This window comes from Myodes glareolus, chromosome 5 (genome assembly GCF_982192425.1).
Source record: "Myodes glareolus chromosome 5, mMyoGla1.1, whole genome shotgun sequence".
In the NCBI taxonomy this organism is placed as follows: domain Eukaryota; kingdom Metazoa; phylum Chordata; class Mammalia; order Rodentia; family Cricetidae; genus Myodes; species Myodes glareolus.
This window is the reverse complement of record NC_142030.1, coordinates 85407026-85423127: the sequence shown is the minus strand read 5'-3', so window position 1 is coordinate 85423127 and position 16102 is coordinate 85407026. Positions and strand designations below refer to the sequence as shown.

Below are 16102 nucleotides of genomic sequence, written 5' to 3'. Positions count from 1 at the left end.
TTACATACACTATTTTTAATCTCCTACCATAGGGACTGTGTTTTCTTGCTTTGATCGTATCAAGCTGAAAAAAACAAGTACACAGTCCTGCCTCCCTCATTTGATATTCTACCAATGGCGAAGCCAAGCTGTTCAAAGCCCTCCTTCAACAACATTCTTGCTCATTTGAGGTGTGCTATATGGCCCCACACTGGCTTAGGAACTGACCCTGAAGCCTAGTCCCTGTTCCTTAATATTTAGTTCTTAGATTAAGGGCTTTCAAACCACAGCCTATCTCTCTAACTGCTTCCGGCATTGTGAAGAATTTCCAGTCCCGCAGAACACCAGCTTAGTCTTCTGCTTTACATTTGTTCCCTGTCATCCCCAGAGCTTCTGTTCAAAGACCCCCCCAGTTACCAATTAACTCTGGGAAATTCTAATTCTCTAATAGTAACTTACAAGTAATTTCTAAAAGTTCACGGGCAACATACATCTCTCTAAACCCTGAAGATGTAAACATATCGCTCCACTGAGATCTAAATACAAACAAAAAAATAATTTGATTGTACACATAAATTTTTTTAGCCACTGCCCGGTTTTCTTCAGATTATGAAAGCAGCTGTTGCATTGTGCTCGACATTTCGCGATAAATCTCTGATCCCTTCCAAGTTCCTGAAGACGAGTCTGGTTCTGGCAACTGGGTTTCATTAAGCACTCGTTTAGAATACTCTGTGTGTAACTGTTACCACTCTGCACTCACGGGCAAGGAAGCAGATGAGCCAGGAGAAACTAAGATGAAGGGCATGGTGAGGAAATTATTTTATCTATTTTATCATTTCTATACAAAATGAACCTTTTGCTCCATGATCAATAAACAAGGCTGCTGATTCTTTGGCCCGGGTTTCCTTTAATAGTAAATCTCTTGATTATTTAAATCAATAGCCATGCGTTTTCAGTGGCACAGAACCTGCCTGCTACATACTGATGAGTTTTACACTGTAGAGTAGCTCTGTGTGCCATTTGCAACAGCCCAGGTACAAGATGCCTGTAGTCTTAACAATCTAAGCCCATTCAATCCTGTAGTCCCTTTCCTGTGACTGTATTTCTGCCTTGGCAACCTATCTAAGTCTCTAGATTATAGCAATCCTATCACTTCCTTACTCCCTTGCCGTCATAGAAGTCCTCCTTTCTTACTAATTCTATCTCCCAAATCTCTCTCTCTGCTCAGCCCAGACCTCGTAATTCTTGCCAGTACTACAACCTGCTTATTACCCATTCTGGTTTCAGTAATAATTTCTACTCTGTGTGCCCATTAAATGTATACAAAATATATAATGATATATCAGAGATGAAAATCAAATGACTGTCCTTCCCATGCTTACAACCCCTTTAAAGAATGAAGCATAATTTTCTGAGCCTTGATCTTTTCTCATCATCAGAAATATTCTGGCCTTAATATACCGTTTATATTCCTCCAAATGCCAGGTTATTTCAAACCTACATTTCTCTGACACAAGTTGTACCATCTTATTGAAGAAGCCTTCCTGAGTCGCTGTCATCGTCAGCCTTATTCTTTCCCAGGTAAGCCTTTGTGCTAGTTTGCATCTGTGGCACTGGAATAGAGCACTAAGCAAAAGCAACTTGGGAAGGAAAGGATTAATTTGACTTAGTTATAGTCCACCAAGGGAAGCCAAGGCAGGAATCTGGAGGCAGGAACAGAAGCAGAGACCGGAGGGAAACTGCTCTTTGGCTTGCTCCTAACGACTACATTAGCTTGTTTCATAGCTTGTTTTGTTTCATACAACCCAGGACCACCAGCCCAGAGGCGGCACTGCCCACATTGGGCTTGGCCCTCCTATATTAATTATTAATCAAGAAAATGCCCATAGGCCAGTCTTCTGGAGTTATTTTCTCAACTGAGGTTTCCTCTTTCCAGATGACTCCAGTGTGCATCCCTGTCTCAAAACCAGCACACTCCTTGTCGCCATATGGTTTAATGAAGTAGTTATCTGCCCATCTGTGCTCCAGTCCATCTACTAAACAGATGAGGCAAGAACCACTTAGAAACTGGATGTTTATTCCTCATTTGTATGCCTCCAGTACACAAACTTCAATAAATATTTGAAAAAACAAAGTCAGAAGGAAAACGTGATTATAAAGAGTACTGACCTAGCGGTCAGGAAATCGAATGCAAATTCACATGGGTATCTAACTTGAGGTGATTACGAACAAGAGCGCTGTCTTCTTCCTCAGTTGTGCCTCATTAAAGGAAAGTGTGCGATGTCCAGGTGCAAAGAAAGTGTGCGACGTCCAGGTGCAAAGACACAGCAAGATCCCAAATCTTTATCCTGGAAGCAACAAATCTGGCTACGTGCCATGCAAAAGGCTAAGGACTAAGTTTTAGGGATGATTCTCCCAAGAGTGAAAGGATACAGGGGCAAGAGAGTACTGTTTCTTCTGCTTGTTGTCAGAATTTCTCCCTGAGAATGGGAAAGACAAGATCCCTGGTTGATTTTTGAAGAAGTTTGACAAAAAGAAAGAAAGAAAGAAAGAAAGAAAGAAAGAAAGAAAGAAAGAAAGAAAGAAAGAAAGAAAGAAAGAAAGGAAAAAAGAAAGGAAAAAAGAAAAAAAGAAAGAAAGCTAGCTCCTGAGAAACTTCCTTTGTGTAGGTTAACTGTAGGTAGAGGCCATTCATGTGACTCCTATGCCAATCATTTGCTCACAAACAACTACAGTTGGGTATGGCTGTTAAACACCACAGCAAATAGACTGGTGTAAAGGATCAGCATCAATGTGCCAGCTTGCTTTGTACAGCTACAATAAACACCATGACCAAAAGCAAGGCAGGAAAGCGTTTGTATGACTTACAGGCTTCAAAGGAATCCAGGGTAGGAACTTAAGGTAGGAACTTGGAGCTAGGACCTGAAGCAGGGTACACCCCACCCCTGCTTCCCCGGCCACCTTTCTTTTGCAACTCAGGACCACCTGCCTACAGTAGCACCGCCCATAGTGGACCGGACCCTTCAACATCAATCATTAATTAAGACTGTGCCCCAGAGACAAACTGTCAGAGGGCAATCTAGTGGAGGCGTGTTCTTAATTGAGGGGCTCTTCTCAGGTGATTCTGGTTTATGCCAAGTAGACCAAAAAAAAAAAATCCATAATGAATAACTTGGACCCATCTCCAAATCTCTCTATTACAAATCTGCTGAATTTATTGTACTAAATAATTCATAGTAGTGACTTCTCTCACAATAAAGTTGACAAGGCTCCTTGGAATAAAGGCAAACAACTTAGAAATACTTGAATCCATATGAATTATTTATTATAGGGCCATTTGTTTCCAACAGGCTTTGGTCTGTAACAAGCACTCACTAATAGAAAAGTCATCAAGAAGGAAGAAAACAACATCCATCCAAATAAAATAAGGATGGCAACACTTCTGAATTAACAAATGTCACACTTTATGCTTGTAAGATGCTTAACTGCCCATAATTATTAATTTGACATTCTTTGCTTTCCTGCTGATGCTCCACAATTCTTTATTCTTTACATACTACAGTTTACTACAATGCCCAAAGTGGCTGTAAAACCTTCTCGTCAACTCATCAGATGCTCCTATGATCTAGACGAAGAAACAGGCCCAGCTAAGAAGGAAAGCTACAATCCAGGGCTGCTGTGGCTCTCTCCAGCGAGCACTTTCATTAACCCTGGCTCAGGCCCTGACTGCATTCTTAGGACCTGAGTCACAGCAACAGTCTGTTTAATGAATAATTAGGTTAGTAGGGCATAATCAAAATTGAACCAAACAAAAGGCCAGTTTGTTACTTTCCTTCTACCAAACTTCCAGCTTTCTTTACCTATTTTACAACACACAAACATTTTTAAAGAGGTATAATCATTATGGCTTGTTGTTTGTTATTTAAAAAAAAAAACTAAGCCTGATCCCAAAGCAAAACAGATTAAAAGATGCAGGGTATCAGTACTCAAGTGACAGGCACAGGTGGTGTCTAAGAAAATAGCAAATCAGGAAAAATACAAGGAGATAAAAGACACTGAGAGTCCTGATTCCACAAACTAGCCTTTAACTATCAACATTTTCAAAATTGATTTTAAATCAGGATGTGTGTGTGTGTGTGTGTGTGTGTGTGTGTGTGTGTGTGTGTGTTCCTCGGAGACCAGAAGAGGGCATCAGATCCCTTGGACCTAGGGTTACAGGCAGTCCAAAATCCCATCCTGTAAAACACTCTGAACCTCTGAGCATCTCTCTGGCCTCACAGCAAGAGCTGTTGATGTATTTATAAAGACAGCCATGGCCATGCAGTACATTTTAAAATTTAGTTTCTGAGAAAATAAATTCAATTTTTCTCATATCATTCTTTATACCTCAGAACTGAACTACTCCCTGAGTAAATGGTCCAAAGCTCACTTGGGAGCTCCTAAATCTGCCTCCTTTGCAAACTCTGCCAAATTATTTTCATCACCTTGCAATTGTCTTCTTGCTCTGAGCAAAAACCAAAAAACAATGCCAAATTGTGAGTGTGTCCTTTTAACACACATAAGCATCCAGATGTAAAAGACATTTTCTCCAGAAAATATATGTTGTGAAACCCTGATTGCATAAAGACATTATTCAATAAGCATTACAACTTTAAAGTTATATTAGGAATAACAAACAATGTCCTTTGATGAAAGTGGTCTCCACTATTACATTAGAAAGTTGAAAGGAATCAAACCAAAGCCTGAAAATCTTGTTGCAGTTGATTACAATTTTTAATTTTTTAATATTAATTTCTTTTACAATTTCATACACTAGTACTATATTTACATCATTTCCACCCTTCCAACTATTCTGTGGCCCCCACACCCTCTCAAATTTATAACCTTTACTTTTATTGTTGTTACACACACACACACACACACACACACATAAATACAGCCTGCTGAGTCCATTAGTGGTGTTGCTTATGTATGTATATGCTTAGGGCTGAATACATGGGATTAGATAACTGACCAGGGGGTTCTGTTGATATTTTCAAACAATCAGAATGAAATTACATAATTGATATCCAACTAAATTATCATCTGAACTTTATGAATCTCTGGAAATCCATTATTCTGACTGTAGAATGAAAATGTTCTGGAAAGACAGTATAGAATAAGAGAGGAGGGAGAACACGGTACACCCTCCCCCACCCCCTTGAACATGCAGAAACCTGTGCCTGGCACCACCCTAACCTTCCCTGAAACCAGCTGCTCAATTATTCTGGACATTTGGTCTCTCGCTGCTAGAACTTGCCCAAGTCCCCTGCTCCTTCCAGTCTCTGGAAAGCAGGCATCTGCCATTCCCTGAACGGCCAGTTCTGACAAGAAGGGTACTGGGCTCTGGAGGAAACACAAATATGCACAGGGCATGATTCACACCTTCCGGAAACCGATATTCCAGGAACACAGCGGCACAGCTTATCAACGATGAGAGAGAAAGCGTGAGAGGCTGAGAGGCAAAGAAACAATTACTTCTTCATAATATCCTACATAATATGGAAAAGGGCTTTCAAAGACGAAGATGGCTTTGACAACTGAGAGTAGCTTAGGTGTGGAAAGAGGCATGAAAACATGAGAGCAGAAAGACCGAGCCATGAGGAAGAGAAGCATGAATCAATTCAAACAACAAAGTCTAAGTTGTCAGGCATGGTTAAGACAGGGGAGTACAGAAATAAAACCAACAAGATAGGTCAGCATAGGCAGAATCAGACACCCCATTGAAAACAGGTGAGTCAGGCAATATTATTCAATGTTAATGGTTAATTTACTCTCATTTTCTATACATAAAGCTGAAGTATAAGTAGAAAGCTGGGAATTTGCTTCAATCTGGAGCCTACTCCTACAGAATCAGTGTGCAGTCTAGATATGACGGAGGGGACGCCAAGCAAAGTCCCATCGTGAGAGCTGGCAAAGAAGCTTAGCGCCTCCGGGTAGAGCAGGAGCAGGCTCTTTTGGCCAGGCATTAACTAAATTCTTCCATCCTTCAATAAAACGATCAGCAGAAGCAGGTACTGCCTAGCAGCTTTTATATCTACAATTAATAATCAAGCACGTGTAAATCTAAATGTTTTGTCTGCCACCATAATTCCAAAGAGAGGAACGCTAACCAACTAGGACACACACTCCAGGCCTACAGTTTCAGACTAATACACAATAATCGGGCTGGCTAAACAGCAGATAAGGTACTCACCTATCTTGCTTTCTCATATTTTTTGAACCATTCCCTCCCTGTGCATGGTCTCTTTTCTTCCCTAGCTTACACCAATCGTTCTGTTTCTGCACCCATCCCTCCCCAATGCCACTGCCTGGGATTCTCTTTCTCCTTTCGGTTAAGGCCTTTCCCTTAAATGTCATCAGTTCCGTTCACGCTCAGATATACACCTATGAGCTCTAAATTTCTCTAGGAATGGAAGAAGAAGAAGAAAAGGGGGAAAAAAATCAGAAACAAAGGCAATGTCACTACAGAACCATCTGAAAGACACTGGGAGGCTCCAAAGGCCACATGGTCTGTTCCTGGCAAGTGGGGCTTCAGAAAAGCTCCCCCCGATGTGAAACTGACTTTAGCAGCAAACTCTGCAACCAAGTGGCTCATCTTCAGAATGTTCTCAAAATATGTATGCAAAACACCCTGCACCGTTTTCAAGAAAGAAAATGCAGAACTTCTAACACCCTGAGCATGATCACCGACCTCGTGGAGAGCCCCAGAATGAGGGCTTGCACAGTGAAAGATCATAGTCCAGGACACACAAGGGCCGGCACTCCGCAACTGGCTCCCTGTACTGAACTCACTACAGCACTGTTTAGCTCAGTTTCTTCATGTATACCTCAGCCTGCGCCCATTCTATCAATGCTCTCCCCGAGGATAGACAGAGAACTGAACTCCACGGCTATTCAGTTAGCTTATATTGTCAAACTCTGCATTTGGCATTTGAAGATATGAAATTGAACCTGGACTTATCATAGAGCTTCAGGGCAAGGGGATGGGGCTAGAGTCGTAAACAAAAAAGAAAAAAAAAAGAGCTATAGTATCATAAAGTACCTACTTAAAACAGAAATCACTGAGCGGCTTTCAAATGACCAGACGGGCGTTCTCAGACAAAGAATCGTTTGTATGCAAAGTCTCATGTCTACAGACAGGGAGGAAGTCTGAAGAAACACAAGTACCAGTCACATGTTATCAGAGCACCAAATGGAAATACAGCGGTCATGGAAAAAGGGGAGAAGGCCTGAGCAACGCATCCTAATGTTCCTGAACGCTCTCCAGTACGGTCAGGGAGTCAAGACAGAAAACCCCTGTGTAAGGAGGTGAGAAAACGCAGGTAGGGATCCAGCCCAGGGAGCTAGAGGCAAAAGCCCTGCATGGCAAAGCAAAGGAAGTTTGCTCTTATGCAAAAAAGAAAAGAGAACAAGGCAACCTGAGAGCAAGGAAAGTGGTTAAGCTTCCACAGTGCACTCCGACACTGGAACAATGCCACAGAAAGGCAGAGCCACACACAGCATAAGCAGCATGCTAGCAGGGGGTTAGGTAACATGCGGCCAGGGTTAACGTGCTGGCTAGCTTCTTTCACCTTATCTGAAACAGAACGTTTCTCTGCTTCTCTCTGCTGTCACTTAGAAATAGTGATCTTCCTTATTTAGTGATTATAGTTAGTTCCTAAAAGGGATTTCAAAACACGTATCCATATTCTGAGCTGAGATGTTGTTTACATAGGCTCAGAGAGTCTGGTTGCTAAAAGAAAACTACGCTGAGATACTGCATACCCCTGCTGGAAATGATATCTACAACAGGAAAGTCTCTCTAGACACACACACACAGTAAAGCAGAAAAAAAAAAACCACTACAACAGAGCACTCTCTGGGGTGGCCTGAGGGACCCCTGCTTGAGAGTCACGGACATGATGCATTGACAGCACACGTTTCCAGCACAGAGTAGCCCTTCCAGTGCCAAAACTCATGACCATCAAATCAGAATTTCTTACACAGGCACTCAGGATGGAAGCTTCAGAAAACAATCTTGAAAAGCCATAGAATTTTTTCAATGTATACATCATTTTAGGTGTACGAATGGATAAAACTATTTAAAGGAATCACCTTTAAAATCCCCTAGTGTTGGTCTGATCCATTTCGACTCAGCAAGAACTTTTACCACACAGGGAACACAGACAATGAATAAACCCTAAACCCAAGTCAATTTCTAAGAGCAAATCACTACTCAAGAGGTAGTGATTTAAAGGTAACTGAGGCACCACTTGGTGTCTGAATCACAGAAGAAGAAAAGGCAACGGAAGGTAAAAAGTATCAGTGGATATATTAAACTTTCAATACAGTAAATAGTAATGCCTGAAGTTTACTACAAAAGGTATGAGATCTGTGTGGGAAGGACGACAATTCATGACTACCCGGGAACACTAAGTTTTCCTGTCCTACCCACTACTGTAAGTAAGGACACCCACCTAGGACAAGCCTCCATCCCAGCCATTTCTTCTCCTTTAATCCTACTCAAGGTAAAGACGAAACACCAAGCTTTAATGTTTCTCTTTTTTGCTGCAACAGAAATACTTCACAAGGTCACACCTTAGCATTCTGCTGACGGAATGAAGTGTTCAAAGTTTTAACGTGGGTGCTGGAAAAGGGGCAGTGTTCCCTGTCTATCGGCAAATCTTAAGAGCCACCAACAAAACAAAACATGTTTGGTCATTCAAGGGAAGTGAAAAGCACACAGTGCATATCGTCAGAAGCTGTGAAACTTACACAGGCTTCAGCACTATGAGAAAACACAGAATAAACGAAAGCCTGAGTTGTCTATCAGGAGACAAGGGATCCAGTGGGACATAGATGAGCGAGCCTGTATCTCTGGGTTCTAGCTGATTCCCACATTCAATGCGAAGTCTAATTCAGACTTTGTCAGCCTCCTGCTACTTCTGAAAATACATGATTTAGTGAGTTAGACATTTGTAGTCCCCTTGGGGAAACAATAAGATAATAATGGGAAATGGAAAGCTTGGTTCTGGAACATTCATTTTACTGTTTCAGAAGAATGTCATTCCTATTATAAATGTATAAAACAATGCCCATCTTTATCTCTAAGATGCAGCCCTTCCACAAGCTTAAAATCTGCCATTACGGACAAAAACATCAGAAATTTCGGAACTCTTCATACAGCAAAGACTCTCCTGAGGAGTACAGATCCGGTCACATAGTTTTAAGCGCACAACCTAGAGTTTGTGTCCCAGGCTGAGGTCCTCTGAAGAGACCCTGAGAGGACAAAGCACAAAGCTGTAAGAGTGACGTCTAAGTCACAGTGGAGAGCCCAGGATGTTGGAAATGCCAGGAATATAACAATGTCTACAGAGGAAAGCTGAAGGCAGCATGTAGATTCAAGCCCAGATAAATCACAGGTATTAAAAAAGGGCAGAGCCAGACAAGAAAGAGGGTCTATCTCAGCCCGTGTGTGTGTGTGTGTGTGTGTGTGTGTGTGTGTGTGCTGAGGAGCTGCCACCAAGGGCCCGGGTGCTGGCTAAGGAGCGTGGAATCTGCTGTCTGTTCTCTAGGTTTCTCTTGGAGCCTCTCCTTGCTCTGCCCCATGCCTCCCATTTTGAATGATGGTGACTTTGTGCTGCTGTATATTGAAGGTGTACGACTTGGATGTTTTTTATTTTACAGGCGCTCATAGCTAAAACGCTGGGCTTTTAAACAATGTTGCACCTGTTAGACTCAGTTAGACTGAATACATTCATTTTGTATTGTGAGACAGCCATTCACCTAGGGACGTCAGAGCAGAACGTTACAGCTTGAATGTGAAACGTCCATCACGCTAGTGTGTCTGAACACTTCCTCTCCAGTCGGTCTTGCTAGTTGGGGAGACTGGATCCTCGTGACATCGAGTGTACCGAGCAGAAGAATGTCACTTGGAGAGGAAGGGTACCTTCAGAGTTAAAGTCTGGCCCTGCTGCTGGGCCCACATCTGTTTCCTACACCACCAAGCTACGAACAAGCTGTATCACACACTCCTGCCACCAGAGCCAAGTCTCCCATCACCGTGACTCCTCTGACATAAAGGGCTGTACCCTCTGCGACTGGGAGCCAAAATAAACCTCTCGAGCGTAAAAAAAAGTAATTGGATGTAAAGATAGGACCATTAAGATGTCTTTATATGACAAGACACAGTTATAGACATAAAAGCAACATTACCATGTGACAGAGGCAGATTAGAGTGATATTTTGTTAATCAAGTAAAGAAAAAGTCTGCCAACAATACTGGAAAGATAAAAAAAATAGACACAGTGCACACTTTGCCGAGCCGTCAAAGAGAAACTTGATCATCAGCCCAGGTTGTTTAATGATGCCAGCTAGTAGTGTGTACAGAAGCCCTAAGAAACTCACAGTTGATTCCACTTCTGGGAAGGGAATGGGGAGTGTATGGGTCTGGGGCACCCAGAGTACAACTTCCTCCTTATTGCAGCTCCACTAACAAAAACTCATTAAAATGCTATCTCAAATGTCAAAACTTTAAATTATAAATATGGAAATAACAGAGCAAAGGGAAGCATTCAGCAGAGAAAGCCGTAAGTGTTGAACAGTGAATCACCCATTTCCGACAGGGCTGAGCCATCGTCGAATAGATGATAGAACCTGTCATCACAAGAATCCGCCCACTGTTTCCCTCCCCTGGAAGCTCCATGAAGAGAGAAACGAATGAAACGAAACCCCCACTCAGTGACCCTACTACTCTGCACTTACAAAGATGTTTCATTTGCTATTCAAAGCAAGCTGATGAGAGCTGGAAAAGCTACAGTCGGGACAAACTAAAATCTTTCAACAGTGACAAGGTGACAAACCAGGGCGTTGTACCTGGATTCTTCACGTCCTTGCAAACACAGCAAAAGAGAATACACATGCGAGAAGGGCAAATAAAGACGTTACCTGTAGTTGAAGGCAACTGGCCACAAGCTCTGAAATGCCCCCATTTCCACCCGGCCTCCCTGAGGGCTTACAGAGTCAAATCCCCATAGAAGTGAGGTCCACTCCTGGCTAGGATGAGGAAGTTCTACCGTGTGATTTGTAAGGTGTTTCATTTTCCACCACATTCCACTGCTTCTCGGGGGCTGCACCCCAGCCGGCCTAAAACTCATTCTGTGAGCAGGAGGAGGCCTTACTCGTCCCCGTGGTCGCTCGCTCCTTGACAACAAGCCCTCAGTTAGTTTTCCTTTTTCACTAGGAAGACTAAGTCCACTTGGCTCTCCTTTTTTTTGGGGGGGGGGGCACTGTCTGTTTTGTTTTCTGCAGTGGCAGATGTTGTTGTTGAGATACTGTGCCATCCAAGCTGCATTAGAACTCCCAACACTCTGTCTCAACTTACCGACCTGTGGTACTATTCTCAATTTTTCCACTTTAAAAAGGAGGAGAAAAAAAAGAAGCTTACTAAATCACATATGCCTCAGATTCCCTCTAATGGGAGCAGGCAATCCAGTAGGCTAAAATAAAAACTAATAGATGAAATGCATCAATTCGCGCCCATTAGCAATGTCACTAGTTAAACACAGAAACAAATGAATGGCATCGGCTCCTGCCTTCGTTTGCTAAAGAGAAAGCAGGAAACAGCACACACTCACACGCTCCTACATCACAGGATGGGCCTGGGGTCGCCCAGAGGCAAAGGCTACGTGAACCTAACTGTAGAGACAGACCCCCCTTCCCTCTCCAGGCTTCTCTTTCTGTGGCCCCTGTATCTCAGTCTCCTCCTGCAGATTATTTTCTTTCTCAAATCTCATCTATATCTGCTCGGGAATAGTAAACACTTTTACCCCAGTGCCCTTATCCTTTCCAGCAGGACACTAACCTTAGTGGCTCTTCTGCTTTGTTTATGAACACCAACAAGCAAAATTTGGGAATGCACGATGGCTATTATCTTAGGGAATTCATTAGAATTGTCACACAGGTTCAAAGAACGAAAACGTTGACAGGGCACTGTTGTCAGAAACTCAATGGCTTAGAACTCATGTGTAGGCCTTTGATGTTATCTTCCACATAAATAAAGTTTTATTGGAACACAGCTATGACCACGTATATGGGTATTGTCTGTGGCTGGAAAGGCAGGAGCTCCCGCAGACAATACATTCCACAAAACCAAAAATACTTATTACCGGACTGTTTAGAGTTTGTGAATCGCCGCCTGTACAAATGCAGCTGGGGTTTAAAAGCAGTCCTTAACTACTGCCCACCCAGGAGCTGTGGCAATGTACAAAAAGGACTGGTTCCACTAAATCAGAGAAAACACACGTCTGTAGGTTTTTACAAACCAGTGCATTTTTCTCATTTGTACACTGCCTGCATAATACTGTAGCTAGTTATTAACTCCAGTACAGCTCAGCCTATTAGGGTATAGACACAGCATGATACGGTGGTTTTTAAATAAAGGTTTTTAAAAAACCATTTATCCTGCTCAAAAGAGGAAAGGATGCTGCTAATGATCTGTCCTCATTCCCACCGCTCACCAAAACCATGAACTGTCAGTTGTTTTCTTTAGAAGAAGAAAGCGTTTTGAGAAATAGGCAACACCTTAGGGACAATCACACTATGGACCGACAAACGACAAAGTTGCAGTTTACAAGCTTTACAGCTCACAAGTTGTGCAAATTTAAAAACTCTAAACCAAGAATAGTATCTCATGCCTATAACCTCAACCCTTGGGACGCTGAGGCAGGAGTATGTCATGAGTTTGAGGCCACCCTGGGCTGGTTACATAGTAAGTTCCAGGCCAGCAAAGGATACAAAGTGAGACCCTATATCAAGGAGGAAACAATTAAATTGTCAACTCCTTTATATTCCACAAATGCATATGCTTGGTTATAACCATATAACCAAATGTTATTCCACCTATAATCTCCATGGATTAAAAAAAATTGCAAGAGGGAGAATTAAACTGAAACAAGTTCAAAAGTATAAAGAAATGTTTCTTAGAAAATGTTGCTCTGTTTGTAGAAATGCAGATAAAAATCAATTCAGAGTAAATAGTACCCACCCATGTCATTCATGCATCTTCAGAACTACAGTTAAGTTTCCAGTTCAGATAATGAAGGAAAGTATCTGCCCACACACTACTCAAATATCTGAAAAGACACTTAGGTGAAAGTGGGAACAGCGACCTTGCCCATTTTTACAATAATAAACTATATTTTTTTAAAAAAAAAAACAGTTTTTTTTTGGTTTGAGTTTTTTTTTTGTTTTGTTTTGGGGGTTTTGTTTTTTGGTTTTTGGGGTTTTTTTGGTTTTTTTGTTTTTTTTTGTTTTTTTTTGGTTTTTTTTTTTTTGTTTTTTTTGTTTTTGGTAAATGCTGCTTACTTAATGTTTGTAGTTAGGCAGGGCTAAAAGGCTTCCACAGCAATCACCAGAAGCCCAGAAGTGGGAGAAAGTCCTGGCAGTACTTATCTTTACAGAGTGTAAGTGCTCTGCACTTCAGCTTATTCGAAACTGGTTTTTCATTTAGTAAGGAAAGGCATGCCAGCCCTGCAGCCTCTGCTCTCCTCCTCCGCTACTGTGCGGCCATCCTACCAGGGACGTCTTCCTTCTGTTTCACTACTGGAGAGAAATCTTCCAGGTGTCCAGCCAAGAAAGCGTGTTTGTGGGAAAGGAGTGACGTGAGACAGGTATTAGCCAGATAAAATGACTTGAGTTCAGATTACAAAATGGGTCTGTTTGTCTGGAAATGCAGTCTTGACTTTTTAAACTCATGATTGTCTTAACGGTAGCAAGACTGCCACCCTGCCCTGCCATGAGAGGGTCTACGAGTTTTCTTCTGGCAGTTCTCGGTTTTCAGTTTCATATGATCTCGGGGTAAAGCCCCAGGCAGTCACCGACTATATTTAATTTGCTGACCAGGTTCGTTTCTTATCTACTATGGTTTCGGTGGAAGCGCTGACTTCAAGCTGAGTCCGAAAGTTAACAAAAGGCGCAAAGGAAACCAGAGCCCCCTCCCACTATTTTTATGCCCTGATTTCACAGGACTGAGCCTCGGCCCTTCTTTCCACAGGCCCACATCCTCAGAAGCTTGGCCTCCTCCCCCAGCCCAGGGCAGCCATAGGAAGTACCCGCCCTCCTGGGCTAGGGCCGGGTGTCCTCGCCGTCCATTGGCTGTGGTGGCTGTCAGTGCTCTGAAGGGCGGGGTCTTCCACCTTAGAGCGGAATCTGAGGACTGCGTGGTCACTGGGTCCCGGATTCCCCTCCACTCCACCCGAGTCCCTTTTACTTTCTCCACAGGACCGCCTCTCATCCCCCCCACCAACACACACACACACACACATTCCACCCCCATCCTCTTTATCGCCCCTGTAAGAAGTAAAGTTTTTCCAAACGTCCAACATCCCCCCACCTCCGCCCCAGCCAAAGCAGAGGATGCAACGGTTTGGGATGTAAAACAAATTATGGACGGGATCTCTCCAAGTGTGAAGTTAAATAGTTGTAAAGTTAAATAACTACTTAGGTTGCATGCCAACCGACTCAAGTGCACAGGCCGTCACCAAAGACTGAGACCATGAATACCAACAAGAAACGCTACAAAGTAATGGAGGCATAACTGCATTTTAATTCACCGTTTTCAGAGTTTATCCTGTTGTCTCAAACATATTACAAATGTTTGAGTGTGGGTACTAAACCTCTCTTGGATCACATCAACATCCCATCGTCCAGAAGAGAACAGACTCATAATACACACATTTCTGTAAAGCAACCTATCAAAGCGCACCGTCATGAACGGTGCCCACTGGAAACTGCAGATTCCTTGAAGGAGAGACTAAATAGTGGTCTTACCAGTACTCTACGAACTAGGGCCTCTAATTGTCTTTAATTACAACTTTTAAGACCAGCAATCTCAAAGAGAAAAAAAAAGTCATTTCATCTCTATACTGTTTTTTTCTATATTCAGTTCCATCACCAGGATTGTAAAGGCACAAGCATATCTTACTCTAAAGTAAATATATTCTTAGCATTTAGCTAGGGCAAAGGCTACGAGAGTACAATATGAGTCCATAAAAGCATCTGCTGTGGGACTTCCAGGGCCTCCAGCACTAGGCGGAGGCAGCCAGCATTGCTCAGCAATACCCCAACTGCCCTCTAACTTCACCAAAGCCCACTTTGTGACTTAGCTCATACTTTGCTGCATCCCAGTCCGGGACTGGTCCCGATCCGCTCCCGATCCTGCTATCGGGCCACCCCGACTCACAGGTCGATGAACTTCACTTTTCTAAACTGCGCTGCAGCCGAATCGGTTGAACCAATCCGCGAGCGGTAAATAGCCACGGTGACCAATGAGCTCGGCCCGGAGGCGGGTCTTCGCTGGAGTTCCTCCTGTCTGAGCTGGGAGACCTGTTGCCGCCGCCACCACCACAGCGGAGCTTCCCGGGGGTCGCGGCGCCTGGGAGCCGATCTCCCGCCACCAGCGGCCTGCACCGCCCTCCGCCAGCTGCAGGCGACCCGGCCCGACCTTAGAGGCTCGCGAGCCCGAGACTCCACGCGGCCCACCCGCTCCCAGCACCGGCCCCACCCGGCCGGACCGTGCAGACTCACCGGGACGCCGGGACAGCTCGGTCCACGCGGGCTGCAGGGCTGCGGGCTGCGGGATCCCGGGCCGATCGCCTCTGCCCGCGCCACTGCAGGCGCCGGCTCCCACCCCGCTCGGCCGGCGCTTACCACTGCGAGCCTAGCGGCGGCCCATCCTCCCGACTCCGCTCCTCCTCCCGCGGTCGCGGCTGTCAGGAGGGTAAACATCCCGGCATCCCCGAGGAGAGGGCGGGCCGCCGCAGGCCCCTCCCCGCGCCCGCACCCTACTCCGGAACCCACGCCGCCGCTTTCCAGAGAACTGGGGTGTGCCTCGCTTATGGCGGTCGGCCCCTGCCTTCAGATCACCGTCTTTGGATCCCATTCTCTTGGACCAAGTCGTTTATGCTGCCTCTATACCGTGTCAGTGCAGGGAAACGAGAATTTTCCCGGAGTCTGGCTAAGCAAGCCTTGACTTGAACGTCCCAGCATTGGGAATGCCTTTCGGGACGCTTCCAAAAGTTGAACTACCTGGTACGATATATAG

At 44.0% G+C, this 16102-nt stretch overlaps 1 protein-coding gene across 2 annotated transcripts in view; it reads right to left on the bottom strand.

Moving 5' to 3' along the window:
- Nek7 (NIMA related kinase 7) overlaps positions 1 to 15722 on the bottom strand; it is a 128335-nt gene extending 112613 nt beyond the window's left edge. Inside the window, exon 1 of one of the 2 annotated variants that reach the window (XM_085688164.2) lies at positions 15586 to 15722. The gene's annotated coding sequence lies outside the window, so the exon portion shown is untranslated. Of the gene's footprint in view, positions 1 to 15171; positions 15302 to 15585 lie in introns of those variants that run through there. The other variant, XM_085688165.2, reaches the window with a different exon arrangement.
- Between the last annotated feature and the right edge of the window lie 380 nt (positions 15723 to 16102).